The following is a 24,114-nucleotide window of genomic DNA, read 5'->3' on the forward strand; positions in this document are numbered from 1 at the left end:
TCGTTGTTATTTGTGAATTTCAGAAAAATCGTGAAATATTTAATGGTTTTACACTGTTAAAAATAAAGGTCTTATTTTAGACCTCTAAAGTGCTTAAAACATTTTCCAATATTTAAGACCATTCAGGGTTTTATCATAGAACATATTTAAACCTTCTGCTCCCCAAATTCAGTCCTTGTGTGGAGTGTTTAAGTACTTATTTTACACTCTTTTATTCATTTTACTTCATAAACAGTAAAAAGTTAATCCTTTTTAACTTAATTTTCAGTCCTTTATAGTCCCTTATTTATTTAATTTTTGTTATTATTCAATACGACTCAATATATTAAACATTACCATAGCCCGATTAGGCTGGTTTTCGCTAGGGGGAAATAGACGTTGAACGAAGGAAGTTGATCACGTAAAGTATCATTTAGTAGTTTCAGTTATTGACATACACGTTGCAAGAATTCTGTGCTACCGATATTTGGGTTATAATAGTTTGAAGCCATAATCAATATCCCCTATATTTAAATCTGTTATCAAATTTTTAAAGACTTAACCTTAGTTAAATATTCCTGGTGATTGTAATTTCTTCGCATTATGTTATTTTAAAGAAAATATTAAAAAAGAAATAACGTAGTATTCAAATACAGTCTCGAAATTGGTCGATATAATTTTTTTCTTCGTTTAAGGGAATTAAATGGGTATTCAAAAGGACTAAATGTTAGAACATAACATTTTTATACCTTTACCACCAGGAATGGAAAAGGTTTATTCTTCGGGCTCGTTCCCTTTCAATACCCCAAAAGGTATTGTATTAAACACGAAAGAGTAAAATGGGTCTAAAATAATTGATTAGACCGTTTTCAGTAACCAAATTTTGGTCGTTTTAATAACCTTTATTTTTAACAGTGTAGAATTTGTAGTTTTTGAACGTTAGGTGGTAGACGAAAAATTTCAATGAGTAAGTTGTAGAGCATACTCGAAAACCTCTTATGCAGTTGGTATGGTCAAAATCGTCACTGAAATAAAAGGTCATGAAAAATAACAAGTTGGTACTACCCAAATGTTATTACATCTCATGTAATTTGTAATGATTGCTTGTGAAAAATGAACTTGTTTTGAGCCAAATCAAAGTACAATTTTATAAGGAATTACAGTAGGACCCTCCACACGTTTGTTTTCTATGGACAAAAAGTTGGTGTTTTTTTAAACAAGAAAAATTAGGTTTTAGGGTCAACAAAATGTCTAATTTATGCCATATGAATTTCCGAAAGCTTTTTTTTTGCACTTCTGATTCGTTTAAAATATGGATCCGTTTTAGTATTTAAAGTGCCACCGCTTTGTTTGGAAAACATTATCTTTACGATGTCCGGTAAAAAAGTATGAATCTTTATACTCGTGAACAGCGGTACAGGATGGTTGAGTTATATCACGGTTATGGTCATCGAAACGCACGTTTAACAAGTCAGTTGTTACGAATGTTATATCCTGACATAAGTATTTGTACCCCGCTGCTCCGCCTAAGCACTACAGCGGCCTACGAAACTAACCAGGCCGGGACAAAAGTGCGCTTTGCGAAACAACGTTCGGTCAGTGAGACAGCCATCGTGACTGCCTCACATATAGCAAACAAACGCCCTCATCATGGCCCATCAAAAGGCGACACCATGGGATGCCCGAAACCCACACTCGCACAGCTGAGGACTAGAGTGACTTCCTCTTCCACTGCAAACTACCCTTCTTAGTAGGTTACAGAATGACGAGTATGGACCACCCACGAGGTTCCAGTGACCCAGCGCCCCGATCAAATGACCTTGAGAGCCGGGTATGGAGCCCCCCACAGGCTCCAGTGACCCCATCACACAACTAGATAGGGACAGTGGGAATCTTATATCCTGACAGTCAACTAAATCACCACACTATTCTCCGGGCTGTATCTGACTTCGAAGGAGACGGCAATATGAATCCCAGATTCCGCGGACCCGGCCGTCATAACACTAATATGCAAGACACAGTCATCGCCTACTTTGTCGCTTACCGTCGAGCAAGTATAAGAATGGCATGCTCCGATTTGGACTTGTCGAAATATTATGTCTGTAGTGTCCTTAACCACCATTAATTTCACCCATTTCGTGCCACGCTCCACCAAGCACTTCACGATGGTGATCAGCGCCTTAGGTGGGATTTCGGTAACGGGTTCAGTACCATGACGGATGGCAACGAAGATTTCCTACGTTTGATCCTGGCGTTCGATAAGTGTTCCTTTGGAAGGGACTGCTCATTTAACCGCGAGAATAACCATATGTTGAGCGATGTAAATCCGCATTGGGGATTTCCACATCACAATCAAGTACAATTCCGCTTGAACGTCTGGGCAGGTCTACTAGGAGATCGCGTCATTGGGCTATTTTTTCGTCCGAATCGGCTTAATGGGGTGAGCTACTTGCCGTTTCTATGAAATTAAGTAGCAGAAACATTTGATTATGTCCCTTTAGTCAATCTGCCATGCCTTTGGTTCTTGTATGACGGCGCAACTCCTCACCAGGAACGGCATGTCGTGCAATACCTCAATACCGAGTTGCCTGAGCGTTGGATTGGGAAGAATGGTCCAGTGCGATGGCCTCCTAGGTCCCCAGATTTGACACCGCTGGACTTTTACCTGTCGGGATTCGTCAAGGAGGAAGTATACAAGACGCCAGAGAATCATTGCACCGTTCTAACTCGTTACTCCAGACATGGTCCGTGGTTCGTTCTAGAATATGCTTCATCACGTACGGATTTGTATAGCAGTGTACGGTGGCACTATTGAACCGTATTTGAAACAAAGTTTATGTAATTCCTTATTATAATAATTGCACTTGTTCTAACACTTAATTTGTAAAAGTAAAAAAAAATGATTTGGCTCAAAACATGTCCATTTTTCACGGACAATCATTACAATAACATGAGGCGTAAACCAATTTGGGGTTTGACCATTCCAACTCCATTTATGGTTTTCGAGTATGCTCTACAACTTACTCATTTACATTTTACGTCTACCACCTAGCGTTCAAAAATTCTAAAACCGTGGAAAATTTAACGATTTTTTTGAAAATCACAAATAAGAACGATCTCCACCGAGAGAGTACATACTGAAAATTTCATATTTCTTGAGAAAAATGCCTGAGCCGAAAAAATGAAGACACTCTGTATATTTTGCTTTTAAAATTATTCCATAAAATAACTCTTTAAATCTAAAACAATGCAAATATTTGTACCTTTATAGTTCCCAAATCTTTCCCTTTAAATCAACCTTTTAAGTTTTCTGATAAAAACATTTTTAATTAATAGCGGTCCCTTTCCTCTGCCTCACAAGGCACAGTTTGCTTAAAAAATGTTTTTTTTTCAAGAAAAGCCTCAAGTTGAATAATAAATAGATTTTATTTAATTTTAAATATATATTTAACAAAACAAATCGGGGCTTTGCTGTAGGACATCTCAGTTTTATTTAATGCCATTAATTGCTGATTTTAAAAACACCCTGGCTTATATATTATAGGAAATTGACTTCTGCGAATATATATATTTGACATTAAAAAGAATTTCACAGAAGTTCTTTTTATATAAATAACCTACATTATCGTCAACACTCTCAGAGTTCAATTTTAACAAAATGCCAACAATTTGCCCATGGGATTTTTTGAAACCAGTAACAGTTCCCATAGAACCATTTAGTGTACTGTACGAGTATTACTTTTTGGCTATCGAGTCGTGTTCGAGTTTCAAATTTTTTTCTTTCCGAGTTCGAGTTCGAGTTTGAGCTTGAAAAACTAAGCGAGCTTACGAGATTTAATTTAAATTCCAGGCGAGTTTTGATTTTTTAACGAGTTTGAAAATTTTGTGCGATTTAAAAATTTTTACCCCTTAAAAGTTGTTTGAAAGGAGAAAGGTTTTCCAACTTTTCACGTTGAGCTAATATTTGAGTAACATAAAAAACAGGAATATTATATAAACATTCAAAGTATTTATTAGGGTGCTATTTCTCAAAATTTGCATTTTTCAAAAGATGTTGATGGATAACAGTTAATTTTTCTACATGCTCTGGTAATAGCTTTTCGCGCCTGTTGGACAATGTATAACCACTGGCTGGGTGTAGAAGAAGCAGGCGCATCTAACAACAATCGAACCACCTCAGCCACATTAGGATAATCATTTTCGTACTGTTTCCACCATTCAAAAACACTCAACACTAAATTGCCTATTCATCACTCACTGCGTTCCTTGTTTAGTTCTTTGTTTTGGCATCCAGAACACTCCATGTTTGGGTTTCGTCTTTGTCAAGATCATATGGCCCTTGCTCGCCATCACTATCATCAGTTTGATTTTTTCGCTTATAACAAGTCTTTCAATTTCATTTTGGAGTAGCATAACTTCCTTCTTTTTTTCATGGCTCTGCATTAAAACTGCCTTGTATCTGGGCTCAACTAACATACTGAGGATGAAATATTTTTCATTCCGGAAGTCCTTGAATCTTAATCGCAAGGCCTTGGAAAATACTTCAGCAATGTTTTCTGCAATATCTTGTGGTAAGGAGCTTTGTCTCTCGTTAATTCCGCTTGCAAGTAATGCAGAACTGGGAAAACCATGGACATTGTTGGGTAATCTTCAGCACTCAAATGCCTATAGTTGCCTCCTCAAATGGGTTTAAAACTCTTATCAAGTTTTTAATGATTTTCCATTCCATAGTCGTTAACACATCATGCTCGAGATCAGTCAGAGCTTGAGATACTGGAGCTTTGAGTTCCAGAAACCTTTCTATCATGTAATATGTACTTTTCCAGCGTGTATCTATATCCTGAATAAGTTAATTATTCTTCTGCTCTTCACTACAAGTTGCTTGTTATAATTTAAGCATGTTCGACGCTATCGTACTGTGATTGAAATATCCTATAATTCCTCTTCATTAAGCAATAATGGCACCAATTTTTAGAGATTCAGTGTTCCCGTGTAGGTTGTTCTAACAGTCTTTAATGGCTAGCTACATCGTATGGAAGAAGCATCGAATATGTATCCAGCTGGTATTTCTTATAGCAGCTACAATATTCAGTCCCTTATCACTCACCGGAAAACTACTTGTAATATCATCAAGTCTGCCAATTTCGAACGATTCCATTATGTTAGTTATAGCACTGTGAATGTTAACGGCTGTATGTTTTTCAGAAAATCCTTTCCAATAAAATGGCACGTAAGGCTCATGTACGAGTCTCCAGTTTGGGATTTCCAAAAATCAATTGTTTATGCTATTCCGTACATTTCATTTGTTGATTTTTCTTTCAGTTGAGTTTTAATATCTTTTTACAGTGTCATAAAACCTCCTAAAATCGTACAAGCACATATCTTCCAGTGTATTTGGCCTATTGGGATATTTATCATGAAAAAACTTTTCTAGTAAATGTCTTTACTATTTGGATTGCTTTTCCTTAAAGGTCCAAATTCAGTATATGGCAGCAAAACTCTAGGCTTGTCCTCTTTTAGATTTGTGTAAATGAAACTCGTTACTCTGCTTTTTTATACAAATTCTGACCCAACATCAAATCTACAGCCTCATAAATTCCCACGGATTTGTTGGACAGGGATTTCAATCCATATGACCATAATTTGGTGCTTAACTTCTTATTACCTAGTTCCTCCGAAACGCAAACTCCAGCCATTCCAACCTTTTCTTGTTTAGTAATATACTGCGTGAAATACCGAGCTACTGCCATGCCTTAATCTGCTATGTATTGAACATCAATATTTGCTTTCGCGGCTTTTAGTAGTGCGGGATTGCAATCGTTAACACACACCTCATTTTCTTTTCTGGGTAAATCGTAAAGTCTTCTAAACGTTTTTTTCATTTTTCGGTGTCGAAATACAGAAGTTACTTTATTTAAAGTAGCTTTTCTGGTAGCTCTACGTAGAAAACCATAACGACAGGTTCGTCCTCGTTTATTTTCTTTAAGTTTTCTACGGCAACTCAATGTGCATTATGCATCTGAAATAGCTTTACTAAATTAGCTAGTTCAGGACTTTCAGCTTCTTTTGGAACAGCACATGTTATGTATTTCTGTATATAATCCAAAACTTATTTATCTCTGTTGTTATCAATAGTAGGTGCTTGGAGGAATAAAACAAGTATACAGGAGTTGCGGAGAGCTGCGAAATCGGTTTCGTCAGTGACCGTGAACTCGCGCGAGACGGAGGGGTTCAAACGCGACTAGCGCCAACTGCATACGGAATTTTGGAACTATTCTCATTTTATATCATTGTTTTCGCGTCGTCTGGTTTGTTTTGAAACATTTCTAAATTTTTTGCGCCTTTTTCCAAAATGACTCGTATTTGTTTGGAGGAATAAAACAAACCAGACAACGCGAAAACAATGCAAAAAAATGAGAATAGTTGCAAAATTCCGTGTGCAGTTGGCGCTAGTCGCGTTTGAACCCCTCCGTCTCGCGCGAGTTCACGGTCACTGACGAAACCGATTTCGCAGCTCTCCGCAACTCCTGTATACTTGTTTTATTCCTCCAAGGTAGGTGCACCCTTTACCCATAAAAGCATATGGTAATGCGCTAACCCTCGGCTCTGATACTCTATGCGATAATGATAATTATCAACTAGTCCAAAGACCGGATTAACTTTGCATAGAATAAGGTTTTCAAGCAAAGATCTGACTTTGCGGTGGAAATGTTGCCTTATGGCTTAGAGAGCTGCATGGAATCGGGTTTTTAAAATTTATCAGGGTTACCGCGGGATAGGAAGGGAATGGTATCAATATTTATTTTTCGGGAATGGAATGGGAATGGAAAATTTTGCCACGGGAATGGGCGGGAATGGATTTCCCCCCATTTTATATAAATAATGTACTAAGTGATTGGCCCCCTTAAAAAGAATTTAGTTCGAGTGAAAAGGGCGAATCCAATGTAAATATTTCATTATTACGGGGTGTCTCTTCTCACAAGCGATTTGCGTCGTTGACTCCTACATCTACCGTATGCCAGGCCGTGACTGCCCGGACTTCCCGTGAATCGCCTCACTCCCCACGCTGACGAGTATTCTTTGCTTCCGGCTTGGAAAGTCCAGAGGTGAAAGGTGGTATGTAGATGAAAAATATAGTTTTATTTTCACTTTCCAAAATTCTAGAACGTGTTATAATATATCCAAGCGTCCCGGTATCTCGTTGACCTCGTAAAAGCAAAGTTATTGAGACTGACCCGGTTGACGTTTTCCATTTTTCAACACACTAGGCTGGGAAAAGGACGTCCATGGTGTCCGTTCAACTCCGTTTACAGTACCGCCTAGAAAAAAATTCACTGAGCGAGCGCTCGCTTAAAGCGAAGTGGGGTCTAGCAGCAGCCCTAGCTCATGTCCCTCCCCCCATAAGCGCCGCTTTAAGCAAGCGCTCGCTTAGTGAACTTTGTTCTAGGTGGTACTGCATATATCTTCCAAACGTAATCGTTCTCTCAAAGTATACATTTAATATATTCTTGGTGTTATTATAATGTTCGAAATTAATTGCTTCCGGAATGGGAAATCTGGAATTTAGGGAATGATAATACTTTGTCGGGAATGGAATGAGAATGTATTTATGTGAAAATTCACGGGAATGGAATTGTCGGGAATGATAAAATTGGGATGGGAATGGTATTTTTGTGGTCGGGAATGGACGAGACTGCTAACGTTTTTTTTTTTTCAAATGCATATCTCTATTATGGTTGTAGGGGGCGCTAGTCAGTGTGACGTAAAAGGCGCTTGGCTTGGCGCCAATAGAGCTCCTTAGCTTGATAGAGGGAGAGACTAGCAGAAACGAAGCCTTAGGAGTAGTCGCAATGAAGAATAGCTCAGTGGGAGCCGTAATGGTATGAAATAACAAACTATCAAGGCGTCTCCCCTGAATTTAAAAATAAGACGTATAAACTCGCTATCTTGCTTAGGCCCATTGGAGAGTTTATTACAGAATGGTGGCCCATGTGGGAAATGCCTTTGAAGAGATATAATTACAATTGAATAAGGTAGAAACTCGCACTTGAGTTAATATTTTTATTTTTAAGTCGCACCACGCGTTATTAACTCATATTGTTTTCCAATTTATCCAATAAGATCGGACTTGTCGTCGTTTTTAAATCAGAGATTCAGGACTTGGCAATATATTGTTGATCATGGATTTGGTGGCTTTATATTAGTGTAGCATGGGGGCTTTACCTGGCCTAAATTTGGTATTTATCTTTGCTTATGTTGGACCTTATTTTATATAATTTTACGTATACGTCTTTGGTTCTGGCCAAGTTCACCGATTGTGAAAGGTGGAATAACTATATGGAAAGTTTTCAATTTTTATCAGGGTTGTTTAATATTACTAGCGTGGAGAATCTTTAATCATTAGGGTAGGTTGGTTCAAAGTTATGGAAGACAAGTAGAGGCTTATGGCTATCAGTTGGGTACGGATCTCCTTCATGACAGTACCGGTTCAGCAGCTGAACCAAAAGCTTCGACGGATACCACCGGCCACCAGGAACCAACAGCGGATGCCACAGCGAATATATCCACACTTGCCGGCAAAGTTAGCACCACTGCAGAGAATCAAGAGCTGGCCCAAGTCCGAGAACAGATAGAAGCGTTACAAACCAGCGTGGCAGAATTGTTACACCACGTCACAGCGAGAACCTCCTTGCCTACTACTATCAGATATCATTCTACAGAGCTACCACCACCGGCGACAGGACGAGCTGTACATTTTTCCGGAATGAACGACCTACCTGGTTGGTGAAGTATGCAAGTACCGAACCTGGGTAAGGTAAAACTAATTATACCTACTTTTTCTGGTGGTAACGAAAATCCACGTAATTTTCTAAGAGAATTGAGGTTATATACGGAAGCTAACTAATTAAATAGGCAGGGAATCGCTGCAATTTCTAGAAGTGTATTTAAAGGCGACGCGAGAGTTTGGTACGAAGGATGTGAGATAGAAACAAAACCTCTGGACTGGACTTGGGCTAGTTTAGTACAAGCCTTTGAACGACAGTATCTAACAGCTGACGCGACCTGATATTCAACTAAAGTTTCCCAGTAAAAACAAATAAAATTCTTCAGTCTAATTAAATATAGCGGGTCTTGTTAGATACCTTGAAAGAAAACCCTCAAATTGTACATAAACCGGGGAAAACCAACGGAGTAGCGGACGCGCCATCACGCTCAATTGAAGACTTGGGTACACACCAAGCAATTCCGTTGTAAAGTCTAATGACAATTAACCTAGCTTCTGGTAACCAACTGCTAGAGCATGTGTCGCTACAAGAAGTAAAAGCCGCACATGAAGCTGATGGACCGAAGTCCTGGACCTCCTTAGGAAGGGAACAGAACATGACTTATACGATTTGCATAATTATGTTGTTTTCAGAAAGGCAACTCCTTTTAGGCCGGCCCGAGCTGTGTTGCCGAAGGCACTTCACGAACGTATTTTGGATATGTACCATAACCCTCCTACATCCGGACATAGAGGACGCAGAGCCACCGAATTAAAAATCACCAAGAAATACTATTACCCAGCCTTCAGAAAGATTATCTATGCCTGGCTGAAGAAATTTTCCACATGTGTGCAGTACAAGATTAGTAACACAAAACCTATGGGAAAGAGGGTTGCAAACACCTCTACCGATGGCCCAGGCCAACTGGTCGGAATTGACATGATTTTACCAACACAACGACGAAATAGGTATATCACCGTGATAGTTGACTACTTTACTAAATATGTAGAACTTTTTGCCATTCGCAACATTACAGCAAGTACCATAGCAAATGTCTTCATGTAATATATTTCACGCCACGGATGCCCAGACGTGTTCTGTCAGACAACGGAACACAGTTTAAATCAACAGTCCGGAAGGATATGTGCAGTTTCATGATGATTAACCCTACCTTTACCACGCCATACCACCTACAGACAAATCATAGTGAGCGGGTTAACCGGGTACTGGGAGGGTAACTGAGTATGTACGTAATAAATGCACATAATAAGTGGGATTTAAGGATCGAATTACACCAACTCGCCATTAACTCTGTCCATCACGTAACTATCCAAAACTCACCATTCTATCTTACTTATGGTAGACAGGTACGTTTACCTTGGGATACGGACGACATCCATGCAGTAGCAGACGTTCTGGACCTGACTGTTCTACAGGACTATGTAAAGCGCCCTCTCACGGAAATACAAAACGCCTTAGACGACGCTCATAGGTATTCCAGAGTTGCCCAAGACAAACAAAAATTCTACTATGTCCAGAAATATAAGGGAGGAGAGTTGGAGGTTGGACAATTAGTATGGAAAAAGAATCACAAGTTATCCAATACAGCCGCAGGTGTAATGGCAAAGCTGCTACCCAAATGGGAAGGGCCGTTAAAAGTAATTCGGAAATGTAGCCCAGTAACCTACGAACTCCAGGGTTGTAAAACCGGTAAGGTAGTGGGAAATTGGCCCATTAACCAATTAAAATTTTACATGGTACAAGAGGATGACACCCAATACGAAGACACCCTAAGCGCTTCAAACGCAGTGCAATTTAGAGCCACCAAGTTTGTGTGATATATAGCCCACAAAGGTAATGTAATTTTAGCTAAAAGGCAAAATAAATTGAACCGGTAATAATACTAAAGTCACTATATCTAAATAGCCACCAGAACACTATACATGTAACTTAAACCAGAGAGAGTTGCAAAAGTTACTTCTAGTTAGTTTTGGAACCTAGTAAGTAGGCTAAAGAGAAAATGTAAATAAAAATATATTATAACAGAAAAATATTAATCTTATATTTAATTAAATATTTATAAATTATATTTATCTGATAATTAATTAACGTTAACCGTCGTGACAGTTTTAATTCAGTTTGATTAGATATTTCGTTATGGATATTTCGTTACTGTAATGTTTATGTGTAGGGTGTGAATGTTGAGTTCGTGTTATGACGGTTGTGGGTGTTGAGTTTGTTGCGTTTGTGTTCGTTGAGTCGGTTGTGTTTGTACGGGCGTTTTCTCTTCAACTTCTTCTTATTGACTTTTGGGACGGACCGAGCGGTGAGTGTTATGCAATCTCTCAACGTCCAATGGCAGGGTTTCCACCAATTGTTCATGGTATTCGTCTCAGTGTCAATTTGCGATTTATTGGCGCCGGCCGGGAGTCGAACCCGGGTTTGCTGAGAATTACTCTAACCACTGAGCCACCGACGCTTGTTAAGCTACGGTTTTTTCGAAAAAACAGCTTTGGCGAATGCCATTTACGAAGTTATAACGTTATCATTATAAATTATTATCATTTTAAATATTTAAAAATTATATTAATCTTATATTTAATTAAATATTTATAAATTATATTAATCTTATATTTAATTAATTATTTATAAATTATATTAATCTTATTTAGAATTAAATATTTATTAATTATATAAATCTTATATTTAATTAAATATTTATAAATTATATTAATCTGATGTGTAATTAAATATTTATTGATTCCTTTTACGTTGTGTTATAAATCTGTAATATATTATTCAATGACGTTGTTAAACTCTTTAATTGTCAGTAGGTTTAGTTTTTTTCGGATACTCTTTTTTAATATAATATGTATCTGGGTTTTAGGCAAAGGAAGGGTCGTATGTTATTTTTACTGATCGAGATAATGTTGTTTTTTGTCTATTCTTTGATCTTATATTTTTATATTTTGTTTTTTTATGTTATTTTTTTCCACGAAAACTTTCAGTTTGGGAGGATACTTTATAGTGTGTACGTCGTGTTGTTTAGCTTATTCGGTTTCATGATAATAACGTCGAAAATTCCTGTTTGTTAATGGTAAGGTGTCGCACTAACTATTCCGTCTACGGTCATTTATTGATATACGAGCTGTTTAGTCAAGTGGCTTTCTGTGCTTTGTGATGGTAAGTTTTTCGCTTCTTGTTAATACATTTTTTATTGGTGTGGATATTTGGACATTCCTAATGCAGTCATTGATTTCCTGGGTGTGCGAGTCATTATATGATATTGGAAATTAAACGGTATTTGTCGTTTTAATGCGGTATGTGTCACAACGTCAACAGAAAGTCTACGAGTCGTCCACTACCAGATATCGAATATAGCTATTCTACAGTATCTTCATCAAGGGCGAGTGTTGAAATAAAATGAGCGTTAAAGATGCGGCAAGTATTTCGTAAGCGAGAAAAATACAAATACCTTCTGTAGATATTTCTTTAATTAAAATTTGCTTTGTATTATATTCAACGGATAAACTTGTACTGTAAAAAGGGTTTAATTCAATTGTGCATTGTTATAGTACGTCTAACTCACTGATGTAACTACTTAACTTATGATATTCTGAATAAATTAAAATTGGTCATTTCGTCTCAATTATTTTAAATAAAATTTTATACCGGGCGGGATATAACTGGGATAACATTTTTAACAAATAACTCTAAATTGCGGAGGTATATCTCTTAGGGTTATCTCGAGAAATTAATACCACTAGGGACAATTCTTCCGAGGAGAGGTATATTTTGGCTTGCCAACTTGTTTAAGTTACACAGAACTGTACATTATACCCGACTTTGAACAAAATCGGTGTATATCACCTCCGGTCGTCTCCTTGTTAGTAAGGGTGAACAAAAATATTAACGGAGCACTTTTTAAGTAAGTGTTGAATGCCCTACAGTGATAAAAACTAGTTTTGCTCTTGTGCTAACTTAAACATAGATTTATCTGCCTTAAATAAGCCACGGTAAAATGAAAAAGGGAAAGAACACCAATTCTAAAGAATATTAATTGCTCTAAAAGATCGTTTAATGTCAATTATGATTTCTCAAAATAAATAAAATGTATAATTTAATAGTAAAATTACCACCATCTTGGTTTCGAAATAGCAAATAATTTCGAAACAAAATGGATTCTAAGTGCGTAAAACTTAAAACTCCCATTAAACGTTTAACATTTCCGCCAATAGAAAAATAAAATGCACCTCTTACTGAATGAAATATCCACCATATTGGATTGAAAATGGCGGATGATCGAGTTAAGGATTTTGATCTTCGACACGTTATTAATAAATTAATATATTCGCTTATTATAAGTAAGATAAGTTGTTGAGTGAGATTCAAAATGCGCTTTCTTGAATTCAAGGTATTACGAAGCATAAAATTTTGTCTACACTTTTAATTGAATTTTGTAAAACAAATTAAAAAAGTTGTTTTAGACATAAAATGAACGTCGTCTTTGTTCTCCAATAAGGCGTATTTTTTATCATACTGCTTAAAAATAATCGCTTTTATTTCAAGTTCAAATATGGAAATTTTCGTGCTTTTCTCAAAGTGTGAAGTATTAATATGAAAATTTTACCGCCCTACTGAAGTCAGTTTGGGATTGTATTAGAAAGGAATTATTTAAGGACGTATGCGGGAGGGGCCTTAACGGAATTCACTATTTTATTAAGACCAAGAAAAACTCTTCAACTTAATTTTGGGTTGTACTTCGCTAAATTTGGGTTGAACGGCAACAACACAAATATTTTGACAAAAAAACCATTAGTTTTCGGCCAGATATAGGTAAAAAGTGGGTTGAAGCCAAACTTTTCAATTATTGATCATTTAAAGTGTTATCCTTAGGGTCGGACAGTGAAAAATAGTGCAGAATATTTGCAAATACAGTAGGATTTTCCGTTATTTATAAAAAAAAAATTGACATTTTTGGTTTATTTAAAATGCGAATAAATCCCAGATATATTAATTAAATATCATATTAATTTTTAATTTTTTTTCGAATAAACAGTAAAAGCGGAATTGCAATAATTGTTTAACACGAATCCATTTAATTAAAAAAGACCGAACACGTACTGCCTGCTCGCGTGACCAAGGCTTAAGGTATTCTACAGATATTTAAAAAAAACGTTTTTCCAGATGTTCAGCTCTCAAAAAGAAACACTTATGTTATTGTGTGTGAAACGCATGGTTTTAAAACTTTGCAATATCAATCGAAATCCAACAAGTACGACCCTTAACTAAGGTATTTTAATGAAACTTGAACTTTAATTGGTTTATGAATATACCACGACGGTATTTACGTATAGTTGATCTCAGAATAGCTTTTTTAAACAAAATAATATTTATCATATAGGAGGATTAAATAAAATTGTCATTTCATCGATTTTTCAAAACATCATAATATATAACACCGCTCGTTTCATTATAGTCAAATATGGGGTATGTTAGCTTGACAGAATAATATATAACAAAAATATTTCTTTCAGAGGTGACATGTCATTCTGGTGGACATAATATCCTCACGGCCGACAGACTACACCTTAATCAACCACTCACTTAACAAGTGGTCGCAGGCAAAATAAGCTTGCAGCCCCTGAGATTCGGTCCACCTGCGCCTGATATCCTTGGAACTACGGCTTTCGTGTTAAGCAGAGTTAAAAACGGAAACTAGTTGGTATTGAGGCCATTCGGAATAACGTCTACAACGTCAAATCAATGGTATTGTGTTAAGCGGTCTTGTTTGTAGAAAGAAGAAAATCGGGAATAGATACACAGTATTGATATAATTGTAAGTCCAGAAACCTTTATAAAAAATTGTTTTCCATTGTTTAAATCCCGCAAAAAAAGTATATAATTGTTTTACTAAACAACTTTTATTTACCAGCTCATTATTAAGATTTCAACCGCAATGAAATTTGGAGAGCGCTTTAAGCGCAATATATGGTTAAAAAAAGTACAGTTTTGGGCCACTTTCGATTATGTTAAAAGTTTAAACTAGCTAATTGTGCGAAATTTTAAAAATTTGAACACCGCAGTCTGTTATACTCTTCTTCTAAAGGTTGTGTTTGTTGCTCCTACTAAGTGAAACCCGTTTCTAAAATCCATTTTCAGTTTATAATAAGGTAACCTGATTTTCAAATCCCTCGGGCTCTTTTAAGTTAAAAGTTATTTCTAAAATCCGCTAAGATAAAACAAGTTTACGGGAAGCTCATTTCTTCTCGCTCAATTTAAAAAAAACACGCTAAATATTTTATTGTCTACAACTAAAGTTCTCTGACGCCTAAATACTTTAAATACTGCTTCAAACTAAATTATTAACTAAATAAACTGTAGATACTTAAAAAAATCTGAATAACTGATGTTCTCGCTTAAAATCATTCGTTCATCTCATTTTGCTGAAAGTTAAAGATTGAAAAGGGAAGCACTTATCTTTACAATTCCCTCAACTTCGGACCTAACGAGACATTCCATTTTTCTACTGAATTGACGAAACTGAAGTTTCGCTTCACTTTCACCTCGCTCTTCTTTAAACCTTTCTAAAAATTTAAATTTCCAGCTCAATCCGACTCCAAAACGCTGTAAAATGACCGGAAAGCACCCATCACTAGAACTAGTTTGCCTCAAACTTCTCTAGATTCGGTTCACAAGCCTTCAATGTTTAGCCAGTGAAAATATATAAATTGAAGCTACTGGGTTGAAGCTAAACCAGTCTTTTCTTCCACTCCATGTCATAAAGTTGAAAAAAATCACCTCAAAACAAATTTCCTATACTTTTCGAAATATATGCACAGCTGGGGGTATGGAAATTGAAATATAGAACACAATTTTCCGAAATCGATCGAAAACCTTTTAACATTTTATTACACCGCATTAGATTTAAATACAAACCAGAATAGTTTCAGAATAAAGTGTATAAACTGTCCTATAGGGAAAACCTGGAAGGAATATCTTCAAAATTGACGCCGCACTATCTGGCTGAACGGTAATCACCTTAAAAATAGCCCAGACGACCTTTAACTTTCTATCAGAACGCCTATAAACGTATTCAAAATTAAAATTAAATTTACTTGGTTTAAGGTTAGGTTACATTTTTAAAATCGGTTATTTTAGTTTTGGAAAGAATTAACGGGCCCCAAATTGGAAGGCAAGAAAATATCCAGGCACGCAAACTATAAAAATATTAAATTAGTAATAGAGAAAAATGACCAATTATGATTTATCTCAATAAAGCGTGTGTTGTCAAATTTTATCTCTTTCACTTTGAATTTTCCCAGCGCTCGAAATATAGCACAGCGTGAGCGATCTAGTCCAACGATTATTTTTCGTTTAGACAAGTAAAAATACTTGTGAAATATTTTTCATTACATTTTTCATTTTAGATTTTTGGTAATTGGAACTGTTATGAACGTAAAATCAAATAATGAGACCACAGTTATTAATTTCAGCCTACCGAAGGTAAGTTCATTTTTCGTAGTATTATCAATTTCGTAACACTTTTAATTAAAACAAAACATACCCTAGGTCGCCTCTTTAAAAAATTGGCTAAATCTTATATTTTTCTGAACTCCGTTTATTTTAAAAATAATTCACAAATTTAGATTGCAATAAAAAACCTACGAGACGAGGCTTTAAACCGTCCTTATTAGTAGCATTTCGAGATAAGACGTCATTCTCCTTGAATACACCCTTTGGTCGGTGTAATACAACCCAGGTTAAAGAACACAAAAAAACCTTAAATTCTACATGTTTCTCATGTTCTACCACTGAAAAAGTACCCTTTTACTATTTAAAAATATTATCCTCGCATACGACTTTTACTTAACAGACGACCACATGCAATTAATTAATTTCCTTAAGTTACACTTTTAAAAAAGAAGATAAAGGTTCTTGCTAAATAGCAAATGGTCTAGTATAATAATCACCCGCGGAACAGATGAATTGTATTAAGATAGAACGTAAAGCGTTGCAAAAATTATATAACTAATGTACCATTGGCTAAAGCACGTGAAATAACCGTCTAATCTCGTAAGCTAGCAGCTAGCTCCCAAATAAAATTAATACAGACATTTTAGTTTTTAATATGGATAAATTGATTTCGCGATTAATTTTTGTAGTTTCTAAGGGGCTCTTTTATCTGTTGTAGTGTCCCACCCTGGCCAAGATAGGGCAAATCACCGGAAAATTGCTAAATATCCAAGACTTCCTAGACAAGCGTTTTTGGGGTTGAATGCATAAACAACTAAAAATAAAAATACAAGGCTCTTCAAAACTACTAGTGTAAAAATGATTTGTTGGTGAAGAATGTTCGATAAAGTATATTGTATTAAATTCGCCTACTGATTGGTGACGGCATTTTGAGTTTTGACCAATAAAAAAACCAGGTCTTTTAGAAAAAAAAATTATTTATAAAGTGAAGCAATAAAAGGCAACCCTTTACAAGCTCAATTATAACACTTTTGATTTGAATTGTCATTTGAACGACTTCGTTGGAAACGTTCTTAGCAAGGATTCAAATACACAACAAATAAAAAACTCTGCTTTATATAACTGATACGCAATTTGAGGACAAAACCTTAATGATCTGCAATTTTCTTTTCATTTTACTTCAATATTTAACTACCTGAAAACATTTCTACAGAGGTTATCAGGCATTTATTTGGCGATAGAGAAAGAGATCTCGTTGTTAAGGCTAGTGCAACCTACTGCTTCGTTTTCTTTCATAACATATTCATCTTAGGGTCATGAAAGTTTCGCTTTTCATTTTCAAACAAGAAACATTCCTCTACGGTGTCACCAATTTGAGTTGGGTCTTCATTTCATTTTATCTAACTTAGCTAATACAAAGTAAGCAAAATGGTGTTGCAATGTTTATAAATCCTGAAATTCAAAATGTATTATTACCGGCAGATTAAATTTCATTCCTTTTGACGAAGTGGTTCACAGGTTAAAGAAGCGGTTTCCTCATATTAAATACGGCTCACTTGATTTGGCGACCTTTCATGGCGTACGTAGTTTTATATATTAATTGTTCTTAGAATGTTTTGAATAATCCAAATAAAAAGCTGTAATTGAAACAAATGAGGAGTTTCGGTCCAATTTCTGTTTAAAATATGAAGCATTATTATATGATCTTTTAAATATTAATAAATTACTTAAACCTTATAACTGTTAAATTTCATAAAATTTTATAATTTATTTTATAAGCTGAAACGTTTTTCTTTTCTGCATTCTAAAATTTATTTGTAGAAAAATAAAAAATAAACAAATTTTATTTGAATACATATTAATTAATTTAATAAATTTAAGTATAACATTAACGGTTGCATGTAACAAAAAGTGTTCAAAAACTTTTTTTAATTTTTTATAAAATAAATTAATGAATGATGATCGAACCAAATAAAATTTCTAACGACATGATTACGAGTGTAAAGCATTTTCATTACATAGATAATTGATACGTCGTCGGCGGTGGTAATACAATTGGATTATCAGCCTCCAATTTTCCACCTGCCTTCTTTTGTCGAAGAAGCGTCTTATTCCATTTTGACTGCCTTCAGCGAAAAGGATATACAATCTGAGAAATATTTCGGTTCCGGATTGGACCTGGCCGTTTGGTTTGCCGTGGCCCTCACCATCGGGACATTGGCATTGTTTTTATGTGCAATTGAAGGATACCAAATGCGCATTAAGGAATGTTTTTTCAATTTCTTCAAATATGTTTGGATTATTTCGACAGATGTTCAACACAGCAGTTAAGTGGGCAGGATCTAGATCATCTTGGTCATTGTATTCCTTACAATTTTAAGAGGGGCAGCGAAAACCTTTGAGATTTAACTTTTAAATACCTTAATATTCCAAAGAAATTCTAACAGAGACCATAGAAATTAGAATTATCTGGCTGATCACGTGAGTAAGCCTATTAAAGCTACCAAAACTATTTCAAACTTAAAGATGTTTTTTTAAAAACGAGTAGAAAATATTATTTAATTTCAACAGTACTTATTGCATACAATGCGATAATTCCATTGAGTAACAATTTAAATAGCTATTAGATTTTTAAAACATTAAGAGTTCAAAACGAACGGTTTAACATATCTAGCTCTATTGTAAAAAAATTTACTGCCACCGATTTTAATTAACATAACGTACTATAGGGTCATTCCATGTGAAATCGACCTACGTCCCCATGGCACCATCTCCGATTTAATAGGTGATTATGAAAAATATCGGTGGTCACGTGATTTGGTTAAGTACTACCAAGTTGAAAGTATCAAAATTGGCCCTTTTCGTAAATTCGTCTGGCTAATTGAGCAAGGGTTAGCGAGATTTCTATTATTTCATTGTTCAATCGAAAGGATTTTTCATTTTTCGTTTTGAGAGAAGTTTGCAAAGTCGTTAAATTAAGGTAATTGATTTATTAAATGAAATATTTTTAAATTCTATCCAAATTGATTTTAATTCATTTTCAGGAATAATGGAAACATGTATGTAAATATAACCTTGTGTCTTCTATTAAAATTGGGCTTGTTTCTTTATTAATACTTGGTCTAGAACTTTAAGAAATAAGAAAATATATAATAAATTTGTTAACTTTAAGTATTTTTAATAATTTTAGAAAAATACTAACTTTTCAAACAATCAATCCATGGTTGGTGCTTTTTACTAAACGCGGACGACCGCGGGCCTCGGTAGGTGCAGACGAATTTAAGCAGCCGACGCTTTGTCAAAAAATAACCAACTCCCGTGAGACTCTGCGCGCAATTCTTTTTCATAATCACCTATTGAAACTCCATACACAATTAAAATGAACATATTTGACCAACATGCTATTGCTGCCCTCTTTGGCTAAATATTACTACTAAAATTGAAACATCCAAATGAGTTCTACTTAAAATAATTTTTTTTTCTTTCATAAAATTTTATAATATTAAAACAGGAATTCATACAGCTAACTTGGAATGTTTATCCGGACTGTTTTTTGTCTCGATCTGGCTGATCGCTTAGACTCCTCCCTCTGACGTCAAAGTAGAAAATACGGGAGAATTTTCTAGTATCAAAACAGCTAAACACGAGTAAGAACGAAACAGAGGGAATATTTTCTCTAGTGGGCGGAGCCTAAACGACCAGCCACATCGTAACATTGGGGATACGGCGGGATAAGCATTCCAAGTTAGCTATATGAATTCCTGATTAAAATAATAATTCTACATTAAAAATATAAAAATAGAAACAAAGCTCCCTTTAATTTAAAATAAGACGTCACGAAATGGGTGAGGCCATAAAAATAAGTAGAAGATTACGTCATCCCAATGCTGTGTTTGTTTGATCTTAGCTCCTCCTATCTGTTCTTGGTTTTAAACAAAGCTCTATATATAATTTATATTCTTTCTGTTAGCATCTGTTTACGTTACCAAATATAAATCATCAGATGAAACACGGCTTTCGGCATTATTCTTCTAGACAAGAACATAAAGCAACGTTTAAAACCTTTTCTGAGTTTGAATATTGAGAGAAAAACAAATAATGTTTTAATAGGCCAATTTCTAGGTAAGCTGTCACCCGTAAACCACGATGGGTAGTTCCATGTTAAATCACGTCAAAACAAAAAAAAATCAGAATCATGTACATTTCGGATTTTTTTTGTTTTGCCAGAAAGAATATAAATGCTATATAGAGCTTTGTTTAAAACCAAGAACAGATAGGAGGAACTAACAATTGTAAGATCAAACAAACACAGCACTGGGATGACGTGATCTTCTACTTATTTTGAAAGCCTCACCGATTTCGTGTCGTCTTATTTTAAATTAAAGGGAGCTTTGATTATATTTTTATAGTTTAAGTTTAGAATTATTATTATAAATATATAAAATATAATGAAATAATTTTTTTTTATTTTAAGTAGAACTCATATGGGTGTTTCAATTTTAGTAGTACATATTGGTCAATTAAGCTCTGCTCACAAAATTCGAAAAACTATGTGTCACCTATTTGTTAGTTATCAGTTTCTTCGATCAGCTCTTGCTAATACAGAATTTCTTTAATTATAATACGTATTGTTTCCTCATCTAGCAATCGCTGTGAACAATCGACTGCATTTGCGTTTCTTGATGGCTGGATGGGCAATTTCAAGTTTTGTTCTGTTGAAAGCTTACTCGGGAAACCTAAAAGGACAATTAATAAGTTCGCAAAGCGAATACGTTAATTCAGTGGATGATATTGTGAACAGAGAAGAACTATCCTTCATGACATTCAGGCGTTCTATAATAGCAAATATAATTAAGGTAACCTAAAGGTTTTTTTCATATGAACCTAACGTTTATTAACTTGTATTTAAGTAGAGCGTATTATTTCCATTCGAAACAAAACTGCAGCTTGTTTGTTTATTAATTTAAACTATACAATTCTTTAACCCATGCAAATATGCCTTGGTAGCGCGAACCCTTTTGGGATTTTTTCCCTTTAGTTGACCGTTCAACTGATATTTTCTTTATAAACTTGTCATTTTAAATAATTTTTTCAGTTTCGAACAGTTTACAAGCTGAAAAATAACGCCACAGCTAGTACTTACTACAGCTTCGCCGATAGTGGTTGCGTTAAAGATACGATAGATCACTTACGATTGTTAGTAGACTATTTGCATTTATGCCCGGATTTTCTCAGCTCAGTTAGAGAGGGTCATCATGTTTACCATCGAGTTTAAACCCAAACTTATCTCAATTGCTCGTAAACCAACAGAAATGTGAAAACATTTCATATTCTCGGCAGTTATCGACTTAACATATCCCTCCATTAAAGTTTCATCGAAATTTTAATTTGTTTATTTTGATTTGCTTTATACTATATATTCTAAACGTAGAAGTCAGATAACTGTTTAGCTAAAAGAATCTGGTGAGATGAATTACAGTGGATCATATCAGATTGTTTACTTGTGATAAGGAATCAAATCCGATGGAAAATGAGATTGCTGGATAGGGAGAAAATAACGAATTAACATGATCAGACCAACATAAACATTAAAATTACGACCTAAATAGGCTGACCTGTTGACCATTGAAAGCATTAGCCATATCACAGCTTCTAGTCATCATTTATCTGATTGTACTGCAATCTGAGTCAAGAGATTTATCCTTGAAATAACGACATTTATTTTTTCAAAGTGCGAGGGGGGGAATAATAACCCGATGTTCCTGGAAAGTAATACGAAGAAACATTTTAAAGTTTTAAGTATCTTATGGTTTTCTTAAAATACAGATTCCGAATCAATACCCTTTATTCTCATTAAATCAAATAATGGCAAAGAGAGGAATTTTGTTCGATAACCTCGATTCAAATGTGATGTCAGTGGTTATGAATGGACGAGGCGCCGTGATGTTATACAATCCAAATATTCATTACGATCTTCTTTCTCATAAACTTGATTTTATGAAGAAAAAAAAGGTGGCCTACGTCGGAAACGAAAGATACGAAGTAACGCTCAGTCGATTCCTTTTCAGTAAGAACATTTCCATTCGTCTGAAACATGCCATCGATTATTTGTAAGTTAACCATCCCTTTATATTTCTTAACATCCTGGGTTAAAAGAGGGTGTACTACTATAAGAACTTAAATATTTTCACCAAAATGAAAATTATCCTAAATAATGAAAAATAAATTAATATACAGGGGTTGTCAACCTTATTTCATCACAAATAGTTAGAAATTTAAAAGATAAAATCTTCCAATTGTTTAATAGACAGGTTAAACCTATCCCCGAAATTGTGTATGTAGGGAGAACCTTTACAAAGTACCTCAACATTGAAATCACGAATAACCACCTATAAAAACACTAAAGTGGGCCTATGACTAACGAATGTGCCAGCGTCCCCAAATACAATATAAGGCTTTCGACGGTTAGTAAAGGACTATCGATTGGCGTATCACTTACGATTGTACCAAAAGTAGCATAAGACCCAAAAGTGTGTCAGAACGGTATAGTTGTTAATGAGAGTTTGTCGCAAAGTAAAAAAGGGAAACGAAGGGGGGTTGAAAAATACGTCATCAAAATCGAGGTACTCTAGCGCTATCGTGTGGCGCAGTTTAGAACTAAGAGTAGTATTCCTGAGCTAATAAAATGGCGCCAATTTTCAGTTCATCTAAAATGTATAAAGTTGCGGCTTAAAGAGTTTCAAGCTAATGACAAAGTTATAAAACAATGTGATGCTTAATACATTGAAATTATTTATAGAAATGTTTTAAAAACATTAGCGTTGTCTATATTATTTTCACTTCAAAGAACATATTTAAGAATTCTTTATAATCCACGTATGCTGATGTTATACTAGCACAAGGGAGAGTTAGGGCATAGGGTTACGGTGACTTGAGAATGAGCCCATGACATACGAGGTAAATACAACTATTTGGAGAGAATAGTAGACAATGCAAATTGCATAATACGCTTTGCAGCCAAAACGTTTTTCTTAAAATTTTGAATAGCTAAAAAATAGCCTTTAGAATTATTTGCGATCGTCACAATCCTGTATATAAAAACAAAGGCCGAGATGAAACACGTTCGCAGAGTATGAAGACAAAAATTGAGTGGATGCGTTACATTCGGAGAGATGCTCTCGATGAATAAAATTATTTTTAATTTTTAAATAGATTATAAATTTAGAATTTCTTATTCAATTCTTGCCATATTTTTCCGCAAACGAATCTCTGACGTACAACATAGTGTCTCGATATCCTTTCCCACTCGGATGGCCTTTTGTGTCCACTTTGGTAAGAATATTTTTTCTCGCTGTGCTAAAATTTAAACTTGTGACTTTGCCACCAGCATTATGTCTGATTTATGAAAAGAGTGTTTCCACCGAGCTTCCATTTATTCGAAGAGGACATAGGTAGTATTCCGTTCCATAGGTATTTAGATATTCATCAGCGAGGCCTTTCATTCCATATACCATTATTCGCAGTAAAGCCCAAGTCTATTAAAAAAGGGAGTATAATTGCACTGCGTAACAAAACTATTTTGGCTTTACGTACCTGCCAAGATATGAAACATTTTTGGGTAGGGCTACTGAAATTATATTCTGGGTTTTGTTATAATTGAAAAAAATAGTTAAATTGGTTTTGTAGCATTTATATGGTCATATTATTTCATATCTTACTTAGAATGTCTTTGAGCCAGTCAGTGAAAAAGTTAAGGCCATCGTCCAAAATTTTTATTGTGATTCCTGATTGTTCTCTTTTGGTGTTTTAGACAACATTCCAGCTTCGAATAGCAAATGGCAAGCCTTTTGGTCAAAATCATCTGGTTTCACACCAGAGTTGGGCCGATAAAACG

Source organism: Leiobunum rupestre, chromosome 6, assembly GCF_980474605.1.
Source record: "Leiobunum rupestre chromosome 6, qqLeiRupe1.1.hap1, whole genome shotgun sequence".
In the NCBI taxonomy this organism is placed as follows: domain Eukaryota; kingdom Metazoa; phylum Arthropoda; class Arachnida; order Opiliones; family Sclerosomatidae; genus Leiobunum; species Leiobunum rupestre.